This window comes from Humulus lupulus, chromosome 3 (assembly GCF_963169125.1).
Source record: "Humulus lupulus chromosome 3, drHumLupu1.1, whole genome shotgun sequence".
Taxonomy (NCBI): Eukaryota; Viridiplantae; Streptophyta; class Magnoliopsida; order Rosales; family Cannabaceae; genus Humulus; species Humulus lupulus.
In genome coordinates this window covers 223,966,544-223,991,997 of record NC_084795.1, presented here as the reverse complement: position 1 = coordinate 223,991,997, position 25,454 = coordinate 223,966,544, and the positions used below count along the sequence as shown (strand labels likewise).

The following is a 25,454-nucleotide window of genomic DNA, read 5'->3' as shown; positions in this document are numbered from 1 at the left end:
TGAGAGAAGAGAGGGGGACAGTGCGTACAACAGGTCGCGTACTCATAGGTCACAGTTATGAGACGGTCATGATTACAATGAAGCAGACTCTAGTTATAATAGGAGAAATAGTGGTCAACAACAGGAGGAAAGGAACAGGCAGCAAAACCCTCCTCCGATGGACAACCGACCAACATGCCAGAACGTTGGGGGCATCCCAAACAACCCAACGTCTTTGACCGACTAGGTGAAAGCGAGCAGAGGCGAAGGGATGAGGACCTAAGGGACGTACATAATGGCCAACGGGAAAGGCACGATGAGTATGCCCCACTTGCGGTGGCCGCTCCTGCCCCTGCTATAACAGACGTTGTTCAGGTTCAAATAGATGCCCTGAATCAGGCTATTCAATAGGTGGTCGGGAGTAAAATGTCCCATATTGAATATCACCGGAGAAAGGACACCACATTCATCAACAAAATTACTATGGCAAAAAGCCCAAGAAAATTCAAAATGCTAGCACTACCCAATTTTACTAGAAGAGAATGTTGGGCTTTTATGCCCTAATTAAAATCGAATTTCTTTGTAATCTCATTTTTTTATCAATAAAAGAATAGAAATAATTTTTTGACTTGGTTAATCACTCTGCTCACATGTTTTATTTAAATGATTATTAGTTTAATATAAACTTCTATTAAATCCCGACCACATAGCTAATCATATTTATAGTGACCTACTCATAATGGAATATAAATATTATAATATGTTCAAAATAAGTTAGTCCTAATATTAGTTAGTGCACAGGATTTACATTGACTTACCAATCTACGATATGATCTACTTACACATTGCAGTGTTATGCTCTTTCCTGTTCATTAGCAAAGCAGATAAGATTGGATATATTTGTTACAACAGACAGGACCTATATTGACAGTATATAGGATAGGTAAACATAACGTTATTTTATATTCTAGTCATATCATATAGTTGATCATAGGTCAATTCAATCTCAATTATGAGTGGTTAGTATTCTAATTAATTATATTATTCGAGTTCTTTGACTAGTTCGTTACCAGCTTACACTACGGACTAGCCCATACTTACATTTTGGGAACTTGATAGTATAATTTAGTGGGAGTTTTAATCATAGATATGAACATCTATAGCTTTTGATGAAGAAGTGAAATGATGGTTTGCTTTTAGTTTGGTTCAAGGTGTGAAATGATAGAGTTCTCATTTATGTAATTAATATTAGTTTAATGAAATATCATTTACAAGGAACTAAGTGTTTTACGGATAAAATACAATGACGGGATAAAATGGTATTTTAGCCCCATCTCATTGTAGACCGTCTATAGAGGATTGAGTGACAATTATGGTTAATTAATAACCTATGTATATTTCTTATAGAGCGTTCTATGAATTCAAGAGTGTAATTCCGAGTCATTAGTGGAGTCACGAGGAATTAATAAGTTAGTAAATTTATTTGTTAGATTTATGATAACTTATTGGTGCTTGATTTCATGGGCTCGTGGTCCCCACTATACCATGGATAAAATCATCTAGATATTCTCAATTAATTGATTTAATTATCAATTAGAATTATCAAAGTTGACGAGGTAAATTTTGGATAGTTTCATAGAATTACACAATTTAGAGAAGAAAAGAGAAATTAGGGAAGATTTATTAATTAAGATAAATTGGTATCTAAAGTATTAAATAATTTTAAATCAAGGTGAAAATTATAAATAATTAATTCAATAAACGATTTGAATAATTATTTAATTAATTAAATCAATAGAAAATAATATAGGCCTTGATTTTAAGTCTGATGGGCTTATAATCAAATGGGAAATTCCACGGGCCTAAAGCCCATGATAATTTCGACCTAGGGCTGTTAATTGACTATTATTTTATTGATTTTTTAATTAAATAAATGACCTAATTGAGTTTATAAAAGGAATGATAAGTGAGAGATGAAAACACAAGCATAAGATTTATGAAACACAAGTTTCTAATAGGTTTTAGATTCTCTCTAAACATAAGTCATTTTCTAAGCCTTGTTGTTATTTTATCTTCTTCTCTCTGTATATGTCTCATGTGTTGAGAATTGCCCACTCTAGTCTAGGTGATTCTAAGGATACTTTGGAAGGTTGTGAAGAAAATTGAAGATCGTTTTAGTTTCTTGGTAGTACTCTGGGAAAGAAAGGATACAAGGGTTAGAGAAATTTAAGGATTGACTCATTCATTCCACTGCGTATAATGTAAGTATTTTTATCATTATTTCTCTTTTAATTCAATTTTAGAAACATGTTCTAGGTTGTCTCATATTAACTTGTTTAATATTTGATCTACATGAAATTAAATAAAGATCATGTATAAGTTTCCCAACAGAGACAACTCAATATCTCATGTGAATAAGTTTGAGATACAAATGGACATCAATAAAGTATCCAAAGATGATCAATGCAGGATCTTTCATGCTGCTTTATCCGATGCTGCCTAGGAATGGTACTTCAAATTTTCATCGGCCAGCATAGTTTTATGGGAAATGTTTGTAAATAGTTCTATAGATAATTTTACAATGGTCGGATACATCCAACATAGGCCAATCAACTGGTCGATATAAGACAGAAGAAAGGATTGCTGCTCAAGGAGTACATCCAGAGGTTTATGCGAGTCGCTGCTCGGGCCAAGGCTGTTGGAGATGAGGGAAAGATAATGGCCATCACAGTTGGTGTCCAACGCCAATCTCCCCTTTGGAGCAGCCTACGGAAAAATGGATTCAAGAGCACTCAAGAATTTATGGATCGAGCAAGCAAGTACATCAAGCTGGAAGAGGTTATCGCCAATGAAGGAAAGTCCCCAAAGGCCAACCAGAGCAAGAAGGAAGACTCTACCAAAGCCGCTAATTGGTCTGGCAAACCCAACGACACTAACGACAAAGTTAATAATAAGAATGGAGGAAAAAGGGCAAATATCTAACAGACAACATTTGATAACAAGCACCACAAGCAGAACAGATATGAGTTGAGGTTCACTAACTACACGACCCTGGTTGATAGCAGAGCCGAAGTGTATCAGGCCAACCATTCCACAGTCCCTTTTATGAGACCAGCCCCGATCAGAAAGAACATATCCAAGAGGGACACAAACAAGTTCTGTCTTTTCCACAATGACTATGGTCATGATACAAACGAATGTAACCAGGTGAATGATGAAATCGAGTTCCTTATACGACAAGGACATCTGAGACGATATGTACAAGCAAGGGAAACTCTCAGGAAGGGGCTAATAGAGGGAACGAGTAGGCACCTGTACGCCAATGCTCGCCTCCCCTGCTACCAACCCCAATTGCTGGTACTTTTCTAACTATCTGCGGGGGACCGCATATATCTGGTGACAGTGGTAAGGCAAAGGAGAGATATGGCAGAACCCTACGTCACGAATAGGACATAGAGATGCAAAATTTTGAGGAGCAAAATCCAAAAAATGCTTGAATAGAGAAAGAGGTTATAACTTTCTCTAAGCTGGACGCACATCATGTCCGATTCCCTCACTCGGATCCTTTAGTCATGGATGTTAAAATTGCCAACATGATGGTAAAACAAGTGTTGGTAGATACTGGAAACTTAGTAAACATTCTATTCACGTCTTCACTAGAAAGAATGAAACTTTTAGCGCAAGACTTAGAACCATGCAACCAAACCATCTACGGTTTCTCCGGTGACCGATTATCACCAACAGGGTCAATCAAACGTCCGGTCATGGCAGGAACGACCCCCCAAAATAGGACATTACTCACTACTTTTATATTAATTGATTGTCCATCCGCGTATAACGCCGTGATAGAAAGACCCATCTTGATAGATTTGTGAGCAGTAACTTCAATCTAACATCTGGCCATAAAGTTCCCAACTGATGCTGGAGTTGGGTGTGTGTTGGGAAATCAGCGTGAGGCCAGAGAATGTTACAATACCTTGATCACAAAGTCAAGAAGGGGTGGATCGGGGAGAGGAGCAGAAAAAAGGTTGCTAGTGCTAAATGAGTCACAAGCCCAATCATGTGAACAAGTCACCAAATAGGGCGTTGCCCAAAGTGAGGTTAGCGACTTAGATCCTCACTTTGGGGATTTTGAGGAAAGAATTAGACCCATGGAGAACCTTGAGGATGACCAACTAGAAGAAAGGATCCAACCAGAGTTTTGAAAGTCGGTAAAAACTTAGAGACAACAATCAAAGAAAAGTTGGTGGAGTTTTTAAGGAAGAACCAGTAGATCTTTACCTGGTCGCATAAAGACATTGTAGCGTTCCAAATTTGCTAATAAGTCTTAGGGCCTTGATTAGCATTTCGGGAGGGAAATAATTGAATTAACTATGTTAATATGTGAATTTGATAATTATGTGATTAGAAATGCATGTTTAGGTGAATTAAATGTGCATGTGGGCCCTATTTGGCTATTAGGGGCATATTTGTAAATTTAGCTCGTTGAGGGCATAAATGCAATATTTGTGTACATTGTGATTGATACCACGAGCGAGTGGTGATATATTTGTGTTGCACGATCTAAGACGGTCCTAGGGAGGAATTTAGCAAGAAAGCCATAACGGGGTCGAATACCCAACTCGGGCGGAGCCTAAGGGTATTTTGGGAACGTAATATGTGTTTGGGATTTATCGAGTAACGGGTAGTAGTTAAGTAATGATTTGGAAATGTCGGGATTAAAGGAGGATTTATAGGAACACTCGAGGAATTAGAGGGACATGGCTAATGAAAAAATTTCCCTTGGTGGCACTTGAGGGATAAGGATAGGCTTAGGGGTATTTTAAACTTTTTTGCTAAGGGATAGGCTTCTATCTAGGCAGCTTGGATTCTAGGAGTGGTTAGAAACAAACAGAAAGAATTTTCTTTCTCTCTCACGTGTAACTCTCATTCTCTCTCTCTTGGGTGTTTGTGAATTTTTGAGGAATCTTGATGATTTGGGCTGAAGAATTGGTGGTTTGCAAGCTTGAGGAGTTGAGGAATTAATTAAGGCCGAAACTATCTCAAAGGTAAGAATCAGAACTAGTTTTATGTCGAATTTCTCTATTTTGTTGGAGTTTTGGGGGGGTTGGAACCTAGATAATTGAACTTGGATTATAGTAGGATTTTGTTTAGTTTTCTTAAGTTTATGTGCTGCTATAAGTTTGGTATAAGTGATTTGGGGTTGAATTATGGCTTTAGCATAGGATTGGGTCAATTTGCAGGGGATTTAGAAGTCTGAAAATGGAGGTATTTTTTGCATTTCAGGCTCGAGCCGTGGCCCTGTTCCTTAGGCGTTGCGGTCTGCTTGAGTTTATAGGCTAGGGGATTTCGGAAAAAATTGCCCAAGCACTGTGGCGTAAGGTTTGGGTACGGCAGCCTGTGTCTCCCAGTAGAGAGGCATTCTTTCCTCTGACTTGTGTGTGCCACGGCCCTTAAGGGGGGCTGGGCCATGGCTCGGATGCAGAAATTTGGCAGTTTGAGGGTTTTTAGCTTGGGAACTCGAATGTTAAGGCTCAGGAAGGATCCTACTTCCTGGTTTAGTAGAATCCAAGGTCTTGGAGGCTAGGTTAATATTGGTTTAAGACTTGATGGATGGTTATTATGAATTCATTATGACTAGGTTTTCAACGAGGCTTATATTAGAGGACTATGCTCGGGATCACATTGACTCAGATAGCTCGGAACACAGGTAAGAAAGCTGTTGTACCCATAGAGCTACATGGTGTGTTGCGTTGTATGTGTTTATATCGAACAAGTGGATGTGATAGATTGGAAAGATTCGGGAGCGGCATGAGCCGGGAGAAGCAAGGGGTGGGAGAGACAAGATCCAGGAGCTGCAAGAGCCGGGAGCGGTAAGATCCGGGAGCAGCAAGAGCCAGGTGCGGCAAAAGCCGGGAGCGGCAAGAGCCGGAAGCGGCAAGAGCCGGAAGCGGCAAGGGGTCGGGATCGGCGTTAAGCTGAATGCAAACCGCCAGGGTGAGACCCTCTAAGGGTGTTGTACACACCTATTCGGTTAAGACTGCGAACCAGGTGCCTGGAAGCGAACCTTGAGCAGAGGAGACCGCTGTCGTGATATTATACTGCTAAGTTGTTATGCTATAGTGCTTATGTGTTGATATATGGCTATGATGCTATATTGTCGTACTTATATGCTATTATTCTTCTATGATGTGATATTGTTGTGTTATCGTGCCATTGTGTATTCCCATAACAGTTTATAGATTGTTTATTACCTCGAATTAAGTATTTTTTTTGTTGAGATAAATGATAGTATGTTGTGCTTTGAGGTTCTCTTGTTGGGTCTTGGCTCACGGGTGCTCTGTGGTGTAGGTATTGGTAAGGAGATCGATCAACCATGAGTTAGAGGGTATGGAGCGGTGTGTACATGTTTGGCATACATGGCCACCACGGCTGGGGTATTTTGAGGAGCTGGTTATAAATGTTGATTTTGTCGCTTAGGTCGACTGTAAAGTAACTTTTTGAGTGTAAATATGTTTCTAAATAGTATTTTTTTTTGTATCCAAATGTAGCCCTTACATTGATTTAATGGAATGACCAACCTTTTACACCAAAATCTTATTTGAACGAGTTTACATTTTAATTAACTACACTTTTTGGTCTAATACCTCGATTAGTGAGCTAGTGGCAAATTTTAAAATCACATGGTAATGACTCTAGGGAAGTTGGGCATTAAAACTTGGTATATAGCATGCCAAGGTTTATGGTTCCTGGAAAATTGACTTAACATGTATGCTCGTTGCCAGAGACAAGCTCGACTCAGGGTCGGTTGGTATTGAGTAAAATATTAGTCTAATTGCTTATTTGAATGGCCTTATCTGCTTGCTACTATAGGGAGCATGAGAAACATATATATTTGTGCTTGATATTCTTATTATTTGTGGCCATTATGTTTGTCTAGTCTTGCTTGGGAGTGGTTTCGGAAGGGATTACCATATTTGATGTATTGAATCATTGATTGCAGATAGATTTAGAAGTTATGCATCAGAGATAGTTAAGTGGTGCAAGCATTGTTAATGTGGTGGTTGCAGATAGTAGTCGGGGCCAAAATCTTCCAATAGCCCTCTGGGATTGGCAGCAGGTGGTTAAGACAACGGGTTCCATCCGGGAACGTCACTCCGTGTGTTTCTACGACATTGGCATCAGTTCTGGTTCAGCCTGAGGGTGGAAATAGGTGGAAATTGTTGTATGAAAGATTCTAGAGGCACTATCCTCTAGATTTTTAGGGGGATTTAGATCCATTTAGAGCTGAACACTGGATGGGAATGGTTAGCTCCATCCTAAACTATATTGGAGCAAAAGGCAATGATAGAGTGGCTTGTGCCACGTACATGTTACGGGAGGATGCCCAAACATGGTGAGAGGTTGTATCCCAGACCCAGAATGTTGTTATGATTGGTTGGGAGTAGTTCAGACAATTGTTCAACGAGAGGTATTATGGTGATGCAAACTGAATTGCGAAGACCAATGAGTGTATGAATTTGGTTCAAGGAGATAAGACGGTAACAGAATATGTCAACAAATTTGATGGGTTAGCTAAGTTCGCATTTGATTTGATATAGATAGATGTAGCTTGAAAGAAACGATTCATTCGAGATCTAAACCCTGGGGTGGCCCATATAGTTAGGGTTGCTCCAATTCATGAGATTTCCACCTATCCTCTGGCAGTAGGGAATGCCCTTGCCATAGAGGACGCAGGAGGTGTGATATGGAATGAGGGTGCCATGGGGAAGGAAACTCAGGCAATGGTAACCCCATTTGTAGGAGCAGGTAGGGGCGGAGGACCGAGTAGTCAGAATAGAAAGACCCCTGATAGTTCTACCACTGTTGGTCCTGATGTGAGGGGTCATAATGTTCAGGGCAGTCGCCAGGGCGGCTATGAGGTCTAGAGAAGTTATCTAGTGTGCGTCAGGTGCAGGAGATGCCATTTGGGAAAATGCCCAGCGAAGACATATTTTCTGTGTGGAATAGCCAGGCACATCATGGATCATTGTCCGGAATTGAAGACAGAAGAATCTAGAAGTATAGATAGCTCGACCTTGGCTCGAGAGTCTGCCTGGAGGCAGCCAGAGCCTAGAGCTGGTTCCTCGGAAATGAAAGGTTGGTCTTCTAGTCTTGTTCTTGATATTGTGTTGATTGAGTTCAGTATTACATACCTTTTAGTAGAGATATAGACATGGGATACCTACCGTATGAATAGAATATTGTGGGGCAAGAGATTTTGCGTTTGATAAAAGTTGGTAATCTACAAGGAATGAAACAGAGTAGTACAGGCAGAAAATTTGTAGTAAGAATTGGTTGGGATTGTATATGATGGCCTTGGTATAGTCCTAAATATGGATTAGTTGGCAGATGAGGGACAATTATGGATTGTTAGAGAGAATGGTGACTTTCGAGTGAAAGAGGAGCAGACTCGACTTTGATTGCGAAATGTCTAGCCATGGTGGTAGGTACCACTAGGATTATGTCAGGTAGATCGGAGGGAAAATGGATGGGTCAGTGGAATTTAAAATGGGTGTAAAAGGATTTGTCAAGATTGATGTCATGACTAGGAGATGGAGTGTACTACAGGAATAAGGCAAGAATAAAACTAGCACTAGAAACATTGTGAAGAATGGTGTTAATTGAGTAGCTAGAATTAAAGGTTCAGTCAAGGGAGTTTCTTAACTTAAAGGTGATCAGACGGAGCATCTTACAATAGGGCATATTAATACCATGGGTTAAGGAGAAGGCCAAGTTTGTAAGAGTACATACTGTATATGGAAGCCAAATAAGATAATTGCTAAAAGCAGGTATCTACTGCTGAGAATGAAGGATTTATTTGGATAAGTCATATGTAACTCAGTCAGGAATGACTTGGACTACTTTAAGTTAGAACAGAATATAAAAAATCCCTGAATTGATATCACCGAGGATGAGGAAGTGGGGATTATAGGTAAAATTCCAGAAGGAATAAGTTTCGATTTCTCCAGATGATAGTTAAGGTTTACCTAATGGGAAGTGATGGTATTGCGCATGAATCAACTAGGATTGAGACCACAAGGCAATTATTAAAGAAGCACTTTAGGGGATTAAAAACACGGTGAGACCGGTGAGGCACCACGACTTCTGTCTAAGACGCCCTTGGGGAGTTTTATACCCTCAATTGAAGTAATATAGAAATCTAAAGTTTGTTTGAATGGATAGTGGTGTGATGGATTCCCATAGATGGGGATAAGGGGTTGATTTGCACGTCGTGGTATGAGGGTACACACAAGACAGACAAGTACAGGAGGACGGCATAGTGGACACCGTCCTTGCTCGAAACATGGGATGTTAGTGTGGTGCATCAAGGATTAAGGTGTGCCCTTGTATACATTGGAGGAGTGATTGTCTATACCCTATAATAGATGAAAGGATAAGGACATAGATGTTCTACATGGGATGTCAAGTTGACAAGTGGTGCTGGTTAGCCACAGTGAGGGTGGAGAAATGATGGAGATTTATCCGAAGCCTATGATTGATGAGTAAGAGATACACCTCTAGAAGTAAACAGTGAAACACCGGAATAAGATTTTGTAGAAATGGTTAAGAATTCAACTACTTTAGCACATATGAGTTAAGATATGTGAATTGGGTGAGAGATCTGATGGGTACTGGTACTGAAGATAAGACACGGGACACGCTTTGGGTACTGGTACTGAAGATAATGCTTCAACATCTTGAACAAATATCAGATGAAGCTTAATCCTCTTAAGTGTTCTTTTGGAGTTAGATCAGGGAAAAATTTGGGATTCATAGTAATCTCATGAGGAATCAAAGCTAATCTCGAAAAGATTCGAGCACTGATTGAGATGCAGTCACCAGCCAAAGTTAATGATGTATGAAGCATGAAAAGGAGAATCACGACTCTGAGTAGATTCATATCTATGTCTACGGACAAGTGCATCCATTTTTTTAATCTTCTTAGAGGAAACAAAAAGTTTGAGTGGATAGAGGAGTGCGAACAAGCTTTTTTGGCACTTAAGGCCTAGATGTCGCGACCGCTCATTCTGTCCAAGCCAGTCGACAAGGAACTTTGTACATCTACTTAGCCATAATAGAGTATGATGCCAATGCTGTTTTAGTCAGGGACAAAGACAACATTCAAAAGAAAGTATACTACATAAGTAAAATGCTAGTGGGAGTAGAATTACGCTATCCAGCTATAGAGAAATTTGCTTACTGCCTGATATTAGCATCAAGAAAATTACAGCCCTACTTTCAGGCTCATCCCATAGTAGTTTCATCCCATAGTAGTTTCTTACCGACCAGCTACTTTGGAAAATCTTGCAAAAACAAGAAGCCACTAGTTGACTACTAAAATGGGTAGTTGAGCTAGGGAAATTCGAAATTTCTTATGCACCACGGGTAGCCATAAAGGGTCAAGCCTTAGAAGACATCGTAGCTGAAGCTCAAGACCAAACTATAGAACCTGAAGCTCAAGACCAAACTTTCGCCTGGAGACCGTTCATAGATGGGTCATATAATGAGCATAACTTGGGGGAAGGATTGATTTTAATTACCCTTGAAGGGCATCGGTTTCACTCTACAATAAGATTCAACTTTACTGCCTCCAACAATGAAGTCGAGTACAAAGTAGTGCTCGCAGGTTTGAGACTAGTAAAAGATATGAACACAAAGTCATTAGAGATATACAATGATTCTTGGCTAGTTGTTAATCAAATCATTGTAGAATATCAGGCTAGGGGTCTTAAGATGGATGCATATCTAAACAAGGCAAAAGAGTTGCTGACACAATTTGAGAAGTATACTCTACAGCAAGTACCTCGTGAGTAAAAATCCAACGTCGATGCATTAGCCAAACTAGGAAGCGCCAAAGATGCTGACACTTTGAGTATAGTACTAGATGAACGTTTGACAACTCCCAACATTCAAGTAGAAGAATCCTCCCTATTAGTACAAGTGTTCGACAGGTGGATGACTCCATTTATTCAATATCTCGAACAGGATGGTTACCTATAGACAAGAATAAGGCGAGGACACTACAAAGGAAATCGGCGTGCTTTATCTTGCTTGATGGAATTCTATATCGACGAGGATATTCAATGCCTTTATTGAGATTTATTTCCAGGGAAAAAGCTAAGGAATTGATATGAGAAGTACATGAAGGGTTCTGTGGAGATCATGCTAGGGGGAAAAGTTTGTAAATAAAGATTCTTCGACAAGGATAAAACTGGCCTACAATGATCGAGGATTCTATGGAATTTGTTAAGAAGTGTGATAATTGCCAAAGATTCTCCAAGATACCCCAAGCAACCCAAAATGACCTTAAACAGAAGCAAAGCCCATTGTCATTCGCAGGTTGGGGAATAGACCTGATCGGATCTTTGCCCACAGGAAAAGGGAATGTCAAGTACGTAGTAGTTACTGTTGACTACTTTACAAAGTGGGTTGAAGATGAACTTCTCAAGACAATCACGACCAAGAAAGTGTTGGATTTCGTTGTCAAAAACATTGTATGCCGATATGGATTGCCGAAGAAGAATATATCAGATAAAGGCACACAATTTCACAGCGACCTGTTTACCACTACTACAAAAAAGGCATTTTAGGACTCGCACTTTTTAGGACTCACGGGGCGCGAGTCCTCTATTTGAGAGCCTGAAAAATTGAGATTTTTAGGAAAGAATGTTGTGAACCCTAAAAGAATTGACACAAGCCCTAAAAGAATGGCCGGAGTAAGTGGTGGCGCCAGCACTCCACGGTGCCCATTAGGTCGAATTATTTAGTGGGTTTTCAAGCCCAAGATGCAAGGAATATGGTGGTGGTGGTGGTGGTGGTGGTGGTGGTGGTTCATCTTGTGGTTGCTCGAGGTGGCTGAAAAGTGGTCAGAAAGTTTGGGAAAACCCAAAATCATAGAAACTTCGATTAGCAGTTTAAGGGCCTTAAGTCGCGCTTGAGGGGCTAAGCTCTAGGGTTGGAGGTTTCACAGGGCGACGCATGGCGATGGGCGGTGACGGCAAGGTGGCCATTTGGCCTTGGTAGAGACAAGCTAGAGAGAGAGAGAGAAGGAGCTTTGGGAGAGAGAGAGAAACGAAGAGGGAGAGAGATAGTGATTTGAGTGACTTTTGTGTTTTTTTTTTATATTATTGAGTGATTTGAGGGATTGGAGGAAATTTGTGATTTTTTAAAATTCAAACTTTTAGGACACACATAAGTTTTTAGGGCTTGCACCATGTGTCCTAAAAAAATTCCTTAAGGACTCGCAATGAGTGTCCTAAAAAGTCCAATAGGTGTTTGTTAACAAAAAAAATTCAAACTTTCAGGACACGCATAGTTTTTAGGACTCGCTCCGCGAGCCCTAAAAGAAATTCTTTATGGACTAGCAGCGCGAGCCCTAAAAAGTCCAAGAGTTGTTTTTAGGGCTCGCATCTAGGTGAGTGCCCTACAAAGGTGTCCTAAAAGGGTGTTTTTGTAGTAGTGTACCGATTTCTGCTAGTGGCATGGCATAACGAAGAGTTTTTCATCAGTTTCCCATCCACAAGCCAATGGACAGGTAGAAGTTGTAAACAAAACTCAGAAGGAAATGATAAAGTAAAGGCTCGAAGAAGCAAAGGGAGTGTGGCCAGAACAATTGCCCGAAGTACTCTGGTCGTATAGAACAACACACCGAATAACAACAGGCCATTTGTCGTTTTGGCATACAGATATGAGGCCATGTTACCAGTTGAGTTAGATCCACCCTTGCATAGAAGAATAACACACGACCAGAATATTAATAACCGGTTATTAATGGAGTCTCTGGTCTTAGTTAAAGAAAGGCGCTAATAAGCCCGACTATGAGTTGTAGCTTACCAGCAAAAGGTCGCTCGATATTTTAACTCTAAAGTACGCGAAAGAAATTTTGACGTAGGAGACTTGGTACTTAGAAGGGTTTTTCTCAACACTCACGATCAGGTTGCTGCAGTACTTGGACCAAACTGGGAGGGTCCGTATCAAATTGAAGAAATTCTTCAACTAGGGACAGACAAAATTGCTCGCTTAAGCAGAGATCTCGTTCCATTCTATTGGAATGGAGAACATCTGTGCAAGTATTATCAGTGAACACTTATTTTTAAAGAAGTGTTTTGTATTAATTTACTTTTTACAAGTTTTTGAACAACGGCTAGTCAGTTAGATGGTTGGTCGCTTATAAGTGTAAGATCAATTTTTGATCACTCTTATGGACACAAATATTTTTCCATTTTTTACGAGAAATAAAAGGAATTGTCCACAGCTAGTTATTCTTGCCAATTATTGTATTTATTTCAAGTATTTGCTCATTACGTGTTTTGTTTTGCTATATTATCATTGATTGTTTATAAGTACGCGAGCAGTAATGTTCGAACAAGTATTGTTCAATGGCAAGTGACCGAGAACCTTATCATCCTTGATCACTTGGGGGCATATAATGTACTAAGTGAGCAAAGCATATTTTAAACGTATGTAAACACACGAGAAAAATAAGGGAAAGCATACTACGACACTTAGAGTATTTTTAAAAAAATTTAGCTAATTTTTTAAGATAATAAAGTGTTATGCTAGGTTCGGTCATACGAGCAGATATTATAATAGCAGTTGTAATATCAAAAAGAAATATCTTTACACCGGGAGCAATTCTTCATGGATGTAATTAAAATACTAGAAGTAAATAAAACTGTCATAGACAGCAAATTGTCTTAACACCGCGAACAGTCTGTTCAGGTGTTCAAGTTACATATAAATTTTCTATGTTTAATGTGTTCCTGCGGGGGGGGGGGGGGGGGGGGGGGTCCTGCTGAGGTTACTGGTCACAGTCGTTCCAACTACTTCTTCTTCGGCTCTGTCAACTTGTGTCGCGAAGGAAAATTCAAGAGACTCCGGGGCATTCTTCTCCTCCTCCAAGCAAGCAGCAGACCAGACAAGCTCAACTTGTTTAACCTGCTCAAGAAAGAAATCAAAGTTCGCACTTTGATTATTCTTTTAGATCATTTAGTTTGAACCTCTCCAAATTACTGGCATTTTGCTCTTCAAGTAGTTTGACCTAATCCTCCAGTCTGTTGGCCTCCTTCATGTTGGTGACCAGATCTTCTTGCAGCTTGACTGCCTCCTTATAGTTGGTCTCAGAGGCTTTCTTTTTTCCTTAGCAGCGACAACCTTAGCAAGATCTTCTTTTCTCTTCTTCAGCTCCTCATTCAAAACAACAGCTTTGTCCTGGCTTTGGCCTCCAATGCCTTGACATTGGCCTCAATCTCCTCAACGCGACACCAACTGTTATTCATGGCCAAAAGACCCTACAAATAGTTGAGAAATGAAGTTGTTAGAGTTAATAAAAGGAAATGTTGTTTGACCAAAATAAAATACAGGAAAGAAACTTTCACTGATTACTTCATTGAACCCATGAGCAAGGACCTGACTGGGTCTCATCAAAGGGAGAGAAGCAAAGCCCTCTTAGCTGTAGCAGTGCCTGGACACATACTGGAGTTTATCAATTTTTGAGCAAGAGCTGTTGTTCAACAATTGTGTCACCAAGGATCCTCTCGACTGGTCAATGGAAGGCTCAGTGCGAGGATGAAGAGGAGGAGTTGTTCTGGAAGGAGTAGGAGCTCGAGGGTCTTCTAGTCGAGCCTTTTTTCTCAAAGGTTCCCCACTGACCTTTCTGACATCTTTTCTATTCGACTTCCTCGAGCTAGCAGATTTTCCCCCAGAGGCATAAATGTTGAACGCAACGTTTCCTTGCATGACTACAAGAATAATAAGAACGAGTAGATATATCGAAAAATAGTGTTGCATGATAAGGAAGCCAACCAAAAGAAATTCTATGTACTATACCTGAACTACAATTATTGGCCGCTACATGATCTAAGGAACTACAACTACAATCATTATCTATCTCGAAGAAGTCCAAGCTAAAACTACTGATAAAAAATTTAATGTTGTCGTCCGCATCAAAAAGATGATAACAGATAGACAATTTATCTAAAAGTGAAAATTTTGTACCGTTCTCATTGGAGGATTCAAATGTAGGACCAACATATTCAGGTAATTTTTGTTTCCCCTCCCATGTTGGGGAGAGATATTTACTGGTCGGACATTGGGGTTAGGCTCTTGTATTGTCACCCCCGTTGGACAACGCCTTTGGGGTTGTGATACATCTTTTTGCTGTTCAGGGTTTTCTTGTACATCAGTACCATCTCCGGCAGCACTCCCCATGGTCGATTCCCTCACCACTTGATGAGGTTTTAGAAGGCCGACCAGCCTCAAATTGCTTGTCGTGACCATCTCCTTGAAGCTTTTTTCTATATGCGTCATGTTGGCCAAAGCCGCAACCCTTATCTCCATCTCTGGAGTGGCTTCTGGTCGGCACCATGGACCTAGACATAATGCAGGCCGACTAAAGACAGAAAAAATAAAAAGCTTCTAGAAGAATGTCGAACAGAGACTAAAGAATTTACCTCCTCGCGTGAAGGCCATGTTATATGCGACCAGATCATTCATGAGGAAGTACTTTCCCACATTGGATTTATAGGTTATATCACTCAAGAATGTGGAAGTGGAAGAAGCCCGTGTTACTTTGGTTGGGGTTGGATTTGAGATCAAACAGGTAATTAATCTCGTGAGGGGTAGGCATAGGCCACGTTTTATTGTTGTACAAGATGTAAAGTGTTGAAAGTACTCTATATCCGTTGGGAGTTATTTGAAATGGGGCGGCCTCGAAATAATTAGCTACTCCTCAGAAAAAGTCGTGCAAGGGTGGAATTACCCTCGCTTCTTTGCGATACCTCGACTAGGTGCTAAATGCACCTTCGAGCATGCTTGCCCTCTGGTTCGGTGTAGGCTTGTGTAGAGTAATCCCAAGAAGTCCGTACTTCTTGGGATATTTTTCCACCATCCTGGCCATTATGACGCTTGGAGGGGCGATGTACCTGGGTACCTCTGCTCGTGGACCTTCATGTGGATGAGCCCTTAGGTTGTATTTTTTGTGGTGCAACATTTAAAGGTTAAGGGTCGCTTGAAGGACCCTCATTGTTTGTTGTTGGATGGATGGTAGGTAAATTAGTGGTTTTTCTTTTTCTATGGGCTGTGTGTTTAACACGACCCCTGTTTGGGTTTTTTTTTGGAGGTTCTCATGGAAGGTTGGTCGAAGGAATCAGGGGTGGTGCCAAAGGCTTTGGAAAAGGTAGAGAAGTTTGTTCCTGATACTTGAATAGAAGAGCAAGCAGATCGCTACCTATTGGTCTCTCACCTCCCCAGGGATCATGCATGAATATCTGAGAAGAGCAAAGGGGAAGTGAGAATCTACGACTAATAGAGAAAGTAGAAAAAGAAAAGTAAGGATAGCATTGTTCATGCATAAAAGTTAAGCTTTTACACGACCAGCAACCACCTGATAAAAACACAACAAACATGCGAACAGGTTGGAAAAACAGATCAAAAAGTGAATATGGAATGTTTTTTCGGAAAAGCTTTTCAACTCCGCAAACGGGCCAAAGAAACCCAGTTTTTCTGAAAACCCAAAATTGAATTTTCACTTCGATTTTGGACCTGAAATTAGTGTAAATAACCCCCAATACTCTTTCTAAACATTGTTTTATGCACTACATTGCCTACAATGCCTATTTTGTCATAGTGTTTCTAGTTGTTTTTTGCCTAAACCCGATTTACCCAGAAACTCATCATGAACATTCAAAATCCAGTTTTGAAAATAGACATATCATGGCCAAAATGTATAAAAAATGCTACAAAGACATGAGGATGGGTTCGAAAACTTACTTGGAGCACATATTGTAGAAGAAATCACGAAGGTTTTGCTCGAAGACGCCTCGAATGACACTGAAATATATGGAGTTCTTGGAGGTTTTTTATGAGTGTTCTTGATGAGAGAGAATAATCATATAAAAATGAAATAAAGGAAAGAGAGTGGTATTTATATCGGTCAAGAGTGTCTGATGATATTTGAGGGTTTTTGCATGGGAAATAGCGATAGCCATCGAATAGTTTCTAGGAAACTAAAATGGTCATGATTACTTTCCTTTTCGAGGGAGTAAGTTCAGTTGGATGTGACAGGTCAGCGGGAATGCTGGTCAAATAAGTTTATTAAATGCTGATCGCAATAAAATAAACTTGGGGGGAAAATGTTTTCCAAAATGTATGGATGATGACGTGGCATGTGTAAGAGGCACATGAATAGCTCGTGACTAGTTATTAATGAAGGCCCAGTTGACTAATGACAAGAGTATAAAGAGGAAATTAAAGTTGCTTAATAGGCTTAATGAATATGCTAAGCAGGAGCAAAAGAAAAGGTGTAGATGCATACGACCATAGTTGCTTGTTTAACCTAGCCAAATTCTTAGAAGCAGTTATGAGTTAGATATTCCCAAGACATTTGATTATTTTTATATGTAATATCATTATTTCTGTTACTATTTGGTTATGCTTGTAACACAAGTCAAAGACGACCCATAGACCCATATGTATATCCTTGAGCTTATAAATATGACTTATGGGATTCATTTATTTTACACGCAATATTTTATACACAGAACTTGTAGCTATCATCGAGACTTGTGAAACTCAGTGAACCCTTTTTTGCTGATCACAAGTTTCTGGGGATTTTACATCAATAAGATCACTAAGTTGAAGTAGGTTATTACTAATCTCTGAGACCGAATCACTATAATTTCCTTGTGTCGTTTACATTCTTACATTCAGCTCTTTAATTCTTATCGTTATTCGTGACTTTGTGTCATTGACCAAAACAAGGGTCAACACTTTGCGTTTGAGGTTGGTGATAATGTTCTGGCAAAGGTAGCTCCGCTACGAGGGGCTATGCGGTTCGGGAAGAAAGGAAAGCCTAGCACAAGGTTCGTTGGACCTTTTTAAATCATAGAGAGGATTGGGGAAGTAGCTTTCCCTTTTCTCTTATGCCCGCCTTGTCTAAGGTGCATGACGTGTTTCATGTATCCATGTTGAGAAAATACGTGCACGATCCCTCGCATGTACTTAACTATGAGTTGATGAGCATTGATCCTCAACTCGTCTATGAGGAGAAGCCGATGATGATACTAGACCGAAAGGATAAAGTGTTGAGGTACAAGACCGTAACATTGGTAAAGGTGCAGTGGTATAACGACAACATAGAAGTTGTGACCTGGGAAACAAAAGACAAGATGAGGGAGTTGTATCCTCATTTGTCTTAAGTTTCGAGGATGAAAACTCTATAAATTGTAGGCATTGTAACGCCCTGCATTTCGGGTACCTTTAAACGACTCGGGTCGAGATTTTTTTCCCTGAGTTAAGAATATTATTTTAAATAATATTATATTTGTATGTAATTTATTTCCATGAGTTATTTCTAGCCATGTTATGAATTGTATGATTAAAAGTCAAGAAAAGACTTTCGGTCTTAGATAGACACAAAAACCCTAATCGAGTAAAAATCTCAGAAAATAAAATCATAAACTATGGCAAAAATATTTTGGGCATAAAATACATGCATAAAAATTAAAGTTTGGTCAAAAATAATAAACCTAAGAGGAAATAGAAATTTTAGGGCAGTTTGTGTTAAATGTATAAATTTTTGCCTAACTGTGGAATTTTATTCCATAAATGGACCTTAGGTTAAATTGTATTGTGTGATTAATTAAATTAAATGTTAGAGACATTTAATTTAATTATTATGTGTTATGTTTTTTTTAAATAAAACTTTATAAGAGTGAAAAAGATTATAGAAAATTGATTTAAGCTGTAATCACATCAAATTAATGTCAATGACACAGTGACATAAAGTAAAAACACTTAAGTGTTTTAGATATATATATTTTTTGTCTAGGCTCTTCCACCCTCCCCAAAACCGAACTCCCTCTTCTTCCCTCACTCTCATCTTGTTCAAAAAATTTCTCTCAAGTTTTCTCACCATATTCAACTACCAAAAATACTAAGAAACCTTGGAAGTTGAAGCCTTGATCTTGGAAGAGTTTACCTAAGGTAAAAGTTTAAAAACATGACTTTTATAAAGTTTTTTAACCATACATCTTTCAATAACTAACTATATAAGTTGTTGGGCAAGTTGGTTTAAAATTTTGAAAGAGTTTTGGAGGCTCTAAAGCTTGAAGAAACATCAAAACCTAAAGCAAGAACAACAAGAGTTAAAAAAGTTTACTTTTTATTGTTGTTTTTGTATGGTTTTTATTTTAAGCATTATTTTGTGTATGTAATGCTTAAAGTTTCTTGTTTGTGATGTAATAAGGATATGGTAGTTTCTAGATAAACTTTATGATGCTTAAATGTTGATTGTGAAAATAGGGACCCAATATCCATAAGGGTTTTATTGGAAACCCTAAAACAAAAACAAAAAAAGGTTTTTTGAGCGTTGACTTCCAAGGGGTCAAGTATCAACTGTATAAATTATTTTGTAAAAAAAAATTATACTGTGATTTTTTTGAGATGGATTATATGAATTTGAGATTTTGAAACACTCAAAAGCGTTTAGAAATGAGTGAGTTATGTTATTTCAAAGTTTAGGTAAAAAACTATTTTTTTGTTTCTTACTTTCAGGACAAAGTTTGGACAGCCACTGTATAGGGAAAAACACCGTTTTTACTAAGATTGGGTGGAATTTTCTTACCATACCGTATTATGCCTCTATAAAATTTTGTGTGTTACCAAACGGTTTGAGTGTTATTAAGTACCAAAATTTGAAAAAAATAAGGATTTGAAAATAAGGTCATTTTACCTTAATATTTGAAAAATATTTTCACCAACCAAAAATACTCCTTTTGACATAATATTTTTCAGAGACCTAAATGGCATATCAAATATTGAAGTGAGAAATTTTGGTAACAATTTGGTAAGTAAATTTCAAGTTATGACCTAACAAAGAAAGTAGTTAAAAATGTGAAAAATGAGGTTTATACACGTAGTAAGAATTATTTTTATTCTTTCTAAAAATAAAATATTTTATTTATTAATAAATTTAATAAATTAAAAGAGGGTTTAAAACCCTATATTTTGAGAAAATAATTAAGTAAATTATTTCTTTAAACTTGATTAATTGACTTCAGAGAATTAACTAGTCAAGATAAGCAATTATTAATGGTTTTCCTAATTAAGTTAAAATTAGGCTATTTTCTTAAAATGGTTTTTAGAGATTAAATCCTAAAGAAAAATAAAAGGAAAATCAAGATATAAATTTCTAGAAAATAATTGAGGAATTTAATTAGTATTTTCTAAATATAATTCCGACTAAAATCTTTTATATATTAACTTACATGTTGAAAATACGGGTTAATAGCGGAACTTTTAAAGAATAAGATTTTTAGCGGATTATGGAAAATAATTTTGCGATACCCGAGCCTAGGTATCGAGACCATAGGATAGGTCTCCCCGAGATTCAGGGTTTAGTCTCAAACTTTTGTATATGAATTTCTTGACTGGGTTTAAAACAAAATAAGGATCTTTAATCCTTACAAATGATTTTGAAAATGACCAAACTGCCCAAAATAATAATAATGAATTATGAGTGCCATAATTAATTTGAGTCTACTGTATGGATAATTACAGTATTGGCTAAGCATAACTGGACTATACTGTTAAGGGTGAAATCCTGCTAAAAGTTAAGGACTCCAAGTAAGTCAACTTCTATTGTGTGGCTGCAACACGAAATGACTAGTGTAATGTATGTTAGTATAGAGACACATGCACATGTATACACTGTCATAGAAATTTTACATAGAAACGTTACTCTAGTTGGTTTTGACTCAGAAAATATGATCGGTAGAAATCCGTCATATCCTAGACGGCTGATCCCTGTCACACTGCTTGTTTGATTTTATTAAGTCCAGTTCACTACCACGACTAGTGGCCAAGAGGAGAGGATTGCTGGTTTAGACCTAGGGTCACCAAAATGAATGGGACCTAGGGGCCTCCATGCTTACTTAATCATTGAATGGTTAGAACCCGAGCAAGTGCTCTAATAAATCATTCCCGAATAGCAGTGATGAACATTGGCCATTCAGTGATATTGCCTAGAGAAACTAGGGTTTGCCAAGTTTGAGTGAGGTTGAACACCTTAGGGGTAATTGCTCACTAGTACCACTGATTAACACAGAAGTCTCTGTAAACCCGTGTAACTTTGATTACACTCTTCAATAGTATCAATATCCTAGTTAACTTGATGGTTACCCTTGTGAGGGATCTACTTTTGGATAAGTAGCGATGCCCTAGGTAACACTACAGTTACCCTTGATGGGGATATTTATTAGCTAGGTCTTAGTGTTGAGACTCGGTTCTCCCCTATTGATTAGCAAACATGTTGGAGGGCGTAGTACGCCCGAATTGTCATAAATTATCGAGTGTTGGTCTTGAATTATACTGTGATATATTATATGTGTTTGCTCTGGGATTTTCTAAGTGCAGGGATTTATCTGAAATAGTTTGCCATTTGTTATGAGGCGTAACCATAAGTTTTCTAGGACGCTTTTGCCTTCTTGAAATTGATTGATTAGGGTATGGATGGATCCTGAACCCTAATTTTGTTGACCTATTGTTATCAGTGGTCAGTGACTTGGTCAGTGACCACCAATCTTCTCTACATACTTTTGTTTTGAAGTTGAAATTACAAAGTGTTTTCACTTACCTAGTTGTTCCCTGTTGTAGGTAAGAACAAGGGCAAAGCAGAGCAATGAGCGTTGGAGTCTACTTTGTGGATGTACATGTGGATCGACCTTTTGGGAAGCTATTTTATTTTTCGAAATGCTGTTTTATTTTCCAAAACAAGGCTTGTTTAACTTTTCATAAACTATGTTTGAATTAAATATTAGTATGGCCATACGACTTTAAAAAGTTTTCTTATACGGGATTTTGAGATATTTCCTTAAATGGAAACGTTTATATTTCCACATTATTGAGTCTTAAAAATATGGGACGTTACATTTCCACTGTCATTCTAGGGCTATGCCATTCAATGTGCAATGTACATATTGAATTTCGTTCCATCCATGTCTATCAAGAAGACACCGTTGGAATTAAGGAATGGTACTATACCTAGTTTACACCATTTTCATATTTAGGGGTTTCCAGCACACGTGCTAAAAGGAAATTCTAGAAAGCTTGACTCTTCTATTGAATTGTGCATGTTTCTGAGATATTTCAAAGTGACCACAGGTGGTATAATCTATAGTCCTAAAGAAAATAAAACATTTGTATTGAAAATTGTTACTTTTCTTTACTAAGTACAAAAATGAAAATGATACTTTTATAACTAAGTATAAAAATATTTGACAGATAGCTATAAATAAGAATTCTTAACTCAACTAGGAAACTATTTTCTTATAATTCAAACTCAGATAAACTCTAATAAAAATCTTTAAAATATATGAAAGTAAAACTACAATTAATTTCTAATTATATGAAACATGTTTGGAATCATGCAATAATCTAAAATACAAGCAATGAAGCAACAGTTCAGAAGATGCATATTAAAAAGTTTAATCTATTAATTACCTGTTCTACACCTTGAACTGAGGACCTTTCCTTTCGGGAGGCATCACCATGTTCAGCTTCAGCAGCTAAACTGTCATGGACGTCCACAACATCCTATTAACAGTGGCAAGCATGAGAAGTAAAGGCAGTGAGAATATTTACAAAAGCAATTCATAGGGCTTATAATAACAGACCAATTTCAAGCCAAAAAATATTCTAAATGTTATTGCTGCAGTGCAGGAAGAAAATCCACAATAGCAAGAATTACTAAGGGGCCACAAATGACAAAAGAAACAAGCTCAACCTTGTAACTGCAGATTAGTAAAGGCAATGACAATTAAGATAAAAACAACACAAAAGAAACTACCATAACCTGATTCGAAGGAGAATCATCTATGAGCCCTATCTTTTCATCATCTGCACTATTGGTTTCGGTTTCATGGTTTGGTTTCTCTACACCTTCAACATTTTCATGCTTAGCTTCATCCTCATGTTTGTTTTTCTCCTCAGTTTCTTTCTTCTCTCTCTCTCTTCTTTTCTTTCTATAAGCATTCCTTCTCCTCTGCCTTCTCTATTTGTTCTTTATGCTCTGAGGTGAAGAAAAAGTAGAGTTATATATTTCCCATAAGATGCATGCAACATGAATGCATCTTAACAATGTGCCTTACTATTATCATTGTGAGAGATACGAAAAAGAGAAAATGAAAGAAAAATAAGAATATGCACAGTCTCTATTTAAATATATTTTGTGACATTCTGAAACTTTCACAAAACTTGAACACAAATGTTTCCTTGTTCTCAAATTTTAATGCACTCTAGTTATGAAATATAAAATTGGTAAAATATATGCAGTAAATTGATTGCCAATTAACAAGACTCCAGCAATCATCCCTTAGGGGACATCCGATAAAATTGGAACGATACAGAGAAGATTAGCATGGCCCCTGCGCAAGGATGACATGCACAAAAAAAGACTCCAGTAATCAAAACCATAACACAAGAAAAAGAAAATGACAATTTGTTCTTCCTTATGATACTACAACAAGTAGATGCAGCTGTTTCGCATATGTATATGTAGAAAGAAAAAATTCTAACACTGTACAATTTCCAGTTCTCGTGCTGCTCAAAATAAGTTGAGCTTTCTATGGGTTTGGAGAAAAATAAAAACATGAGAAGCCTATTACTTACACATGGAAAAAAATAAACTTTGAAATGTACACCCCCAAGACCCATACTTATTTTTCATTAATACAAAATATTACTTCATTGAGCATTGGACTAGTTAAAGCAGATTAGAGAAGACACGTATCTAGCTCAAAACAACAATTCAGTAAAATGATCTAATAATTCTATATTACATCCTACATCCACGCCACATTTAATAAAACATGATAATCAGAGAAAAAAAAAGGCTCATTATGATTGAATTCCCATTACTAATTCAATGAGATTTTTTTATCCCTGATCAATGACATAGTTTCTTCTAAAATCACAATCCTCTCCAAAGAAAGAACTCAAAATATAAGAAAAATAAACTAGGGAAATGGAACATGGAAGGAAAAACTAGTTCTTGCATCTATACAAGTTATTAAAGCAATAAATTTAAAGCTACTTACTGCATATACCATCATTCACTCTAGAAGAGAATAACACTTTAGGAGCATGCCCTGCATTTTGACAATAGAATCTTCCATTTGGACAAGCAGATGTTCCTACAACCCACCAAACAAATATGCATAGCATTTATCAAAATTAGTAAATCATAAAGACACCCAATAGAAAAGTATAACATTTCACCAAACAATGGAATGAAAAAAAGGGAAAAGAAAAACCAAATGAATGATATACAAATTACAGTAAAGTTAGCAAGTATAATAACAAAAAAAAACCCATCCCCATGAGAAACCATATACATCTTTCACCTAATATAGATAAATAATCAAATTCAGTAATATATAGGAGAGGAAGATAATACTAGGCTCGTCGGTGCCATCGGGGCAATCGCAGAAGTTGTCGTTGAACTGGGTTTTGGTGAATTTCTTGGATCCGTCTTTACATTTGATGGAATCAAAAGACTTGTAGTATTTTTCATCTGAGTAATGAAGCCAACACCGTCAATAATCAATCATTCTTCTCATCATGTTGATCCCCATCCCTGCCATTGAGCCCGCATCTGAGACGAGGAAGACCACAAGCCCAGACCCACACCTCTTCCCCGTCACCGTCGTAGCCTTGCCGTAAATTGATCGGGACTAATAGCATAGGATCCTCAGTTTGTGAGAGAAAAAAAAGTGAGAAAGAGAACCATTTAAGATAAAACAAAGTGAGTCCTAAATTGTGTTTTTTCAGGACTCTCAATGAGTATCCTAAAAGATCCATAAATATTTTTAAGGACTTGCATTTATGTGCGTGTCCTAAAAAAGTGTCCCATAAAGGGTATTTTGTAGTAGTGTCTTGTGCATAGCTGCTTGAATGGATTATGAGATATGGAAAATGGACGTTAAGACCATTTATATGTCTTAACCAGAAGGGTTCAAAATAAAAGGTAAAGAGCAAAAGGTTTACAAGCTTCTTAGGTCCATGTATGGACTTAAAGAAGCTTCCGGATCTTTGAATCTGAGATATGATGACACAATCAAAACGTATGGTTTTGAATAAAATGTTTTCAAGTCTTGTGTCTATAAACAAATCAAAGATGACACCATGGTATTCCTGGTTCTTTATATTGATGATATCCTACTGATTGGAAATGATTTAGGAACATTGACAAAAGTAAAGAAATGGCTACTCGAGCAATTCCAAATGAAATGTTTGGGAGATGCAAACTATGTTTTAGGCATCCAGATACTTTGGGATTGACAGAACAAAGTTTTGGCTTTGTCTCAAGCTACTTATATAGATAATAGATAAGGTACTTGAGAGTTTTGGTATCCAGGAAGGATGATATGCCAACC

General features: G+C 37.9%; 1 non-coding gene across 1 annotated transcript; it reads left to right on the top strand.

Moving 5' to 3' along the window:
* Positions 1-23,387: 23,387 nt before the first annotated feature.
* Positions 23,388-23,488, top strand: LOC133827651 (U6 spliceosomal RNA). The gene has a single exon (XR_009890302.1). It is a non-coding gene; the product is annotated as a U6 spliceosomal RNA (small nuclear RNA).
* The last annotated feature ends 1,966 nt before the right edge of the window (positions 23,489-25,454 follow it).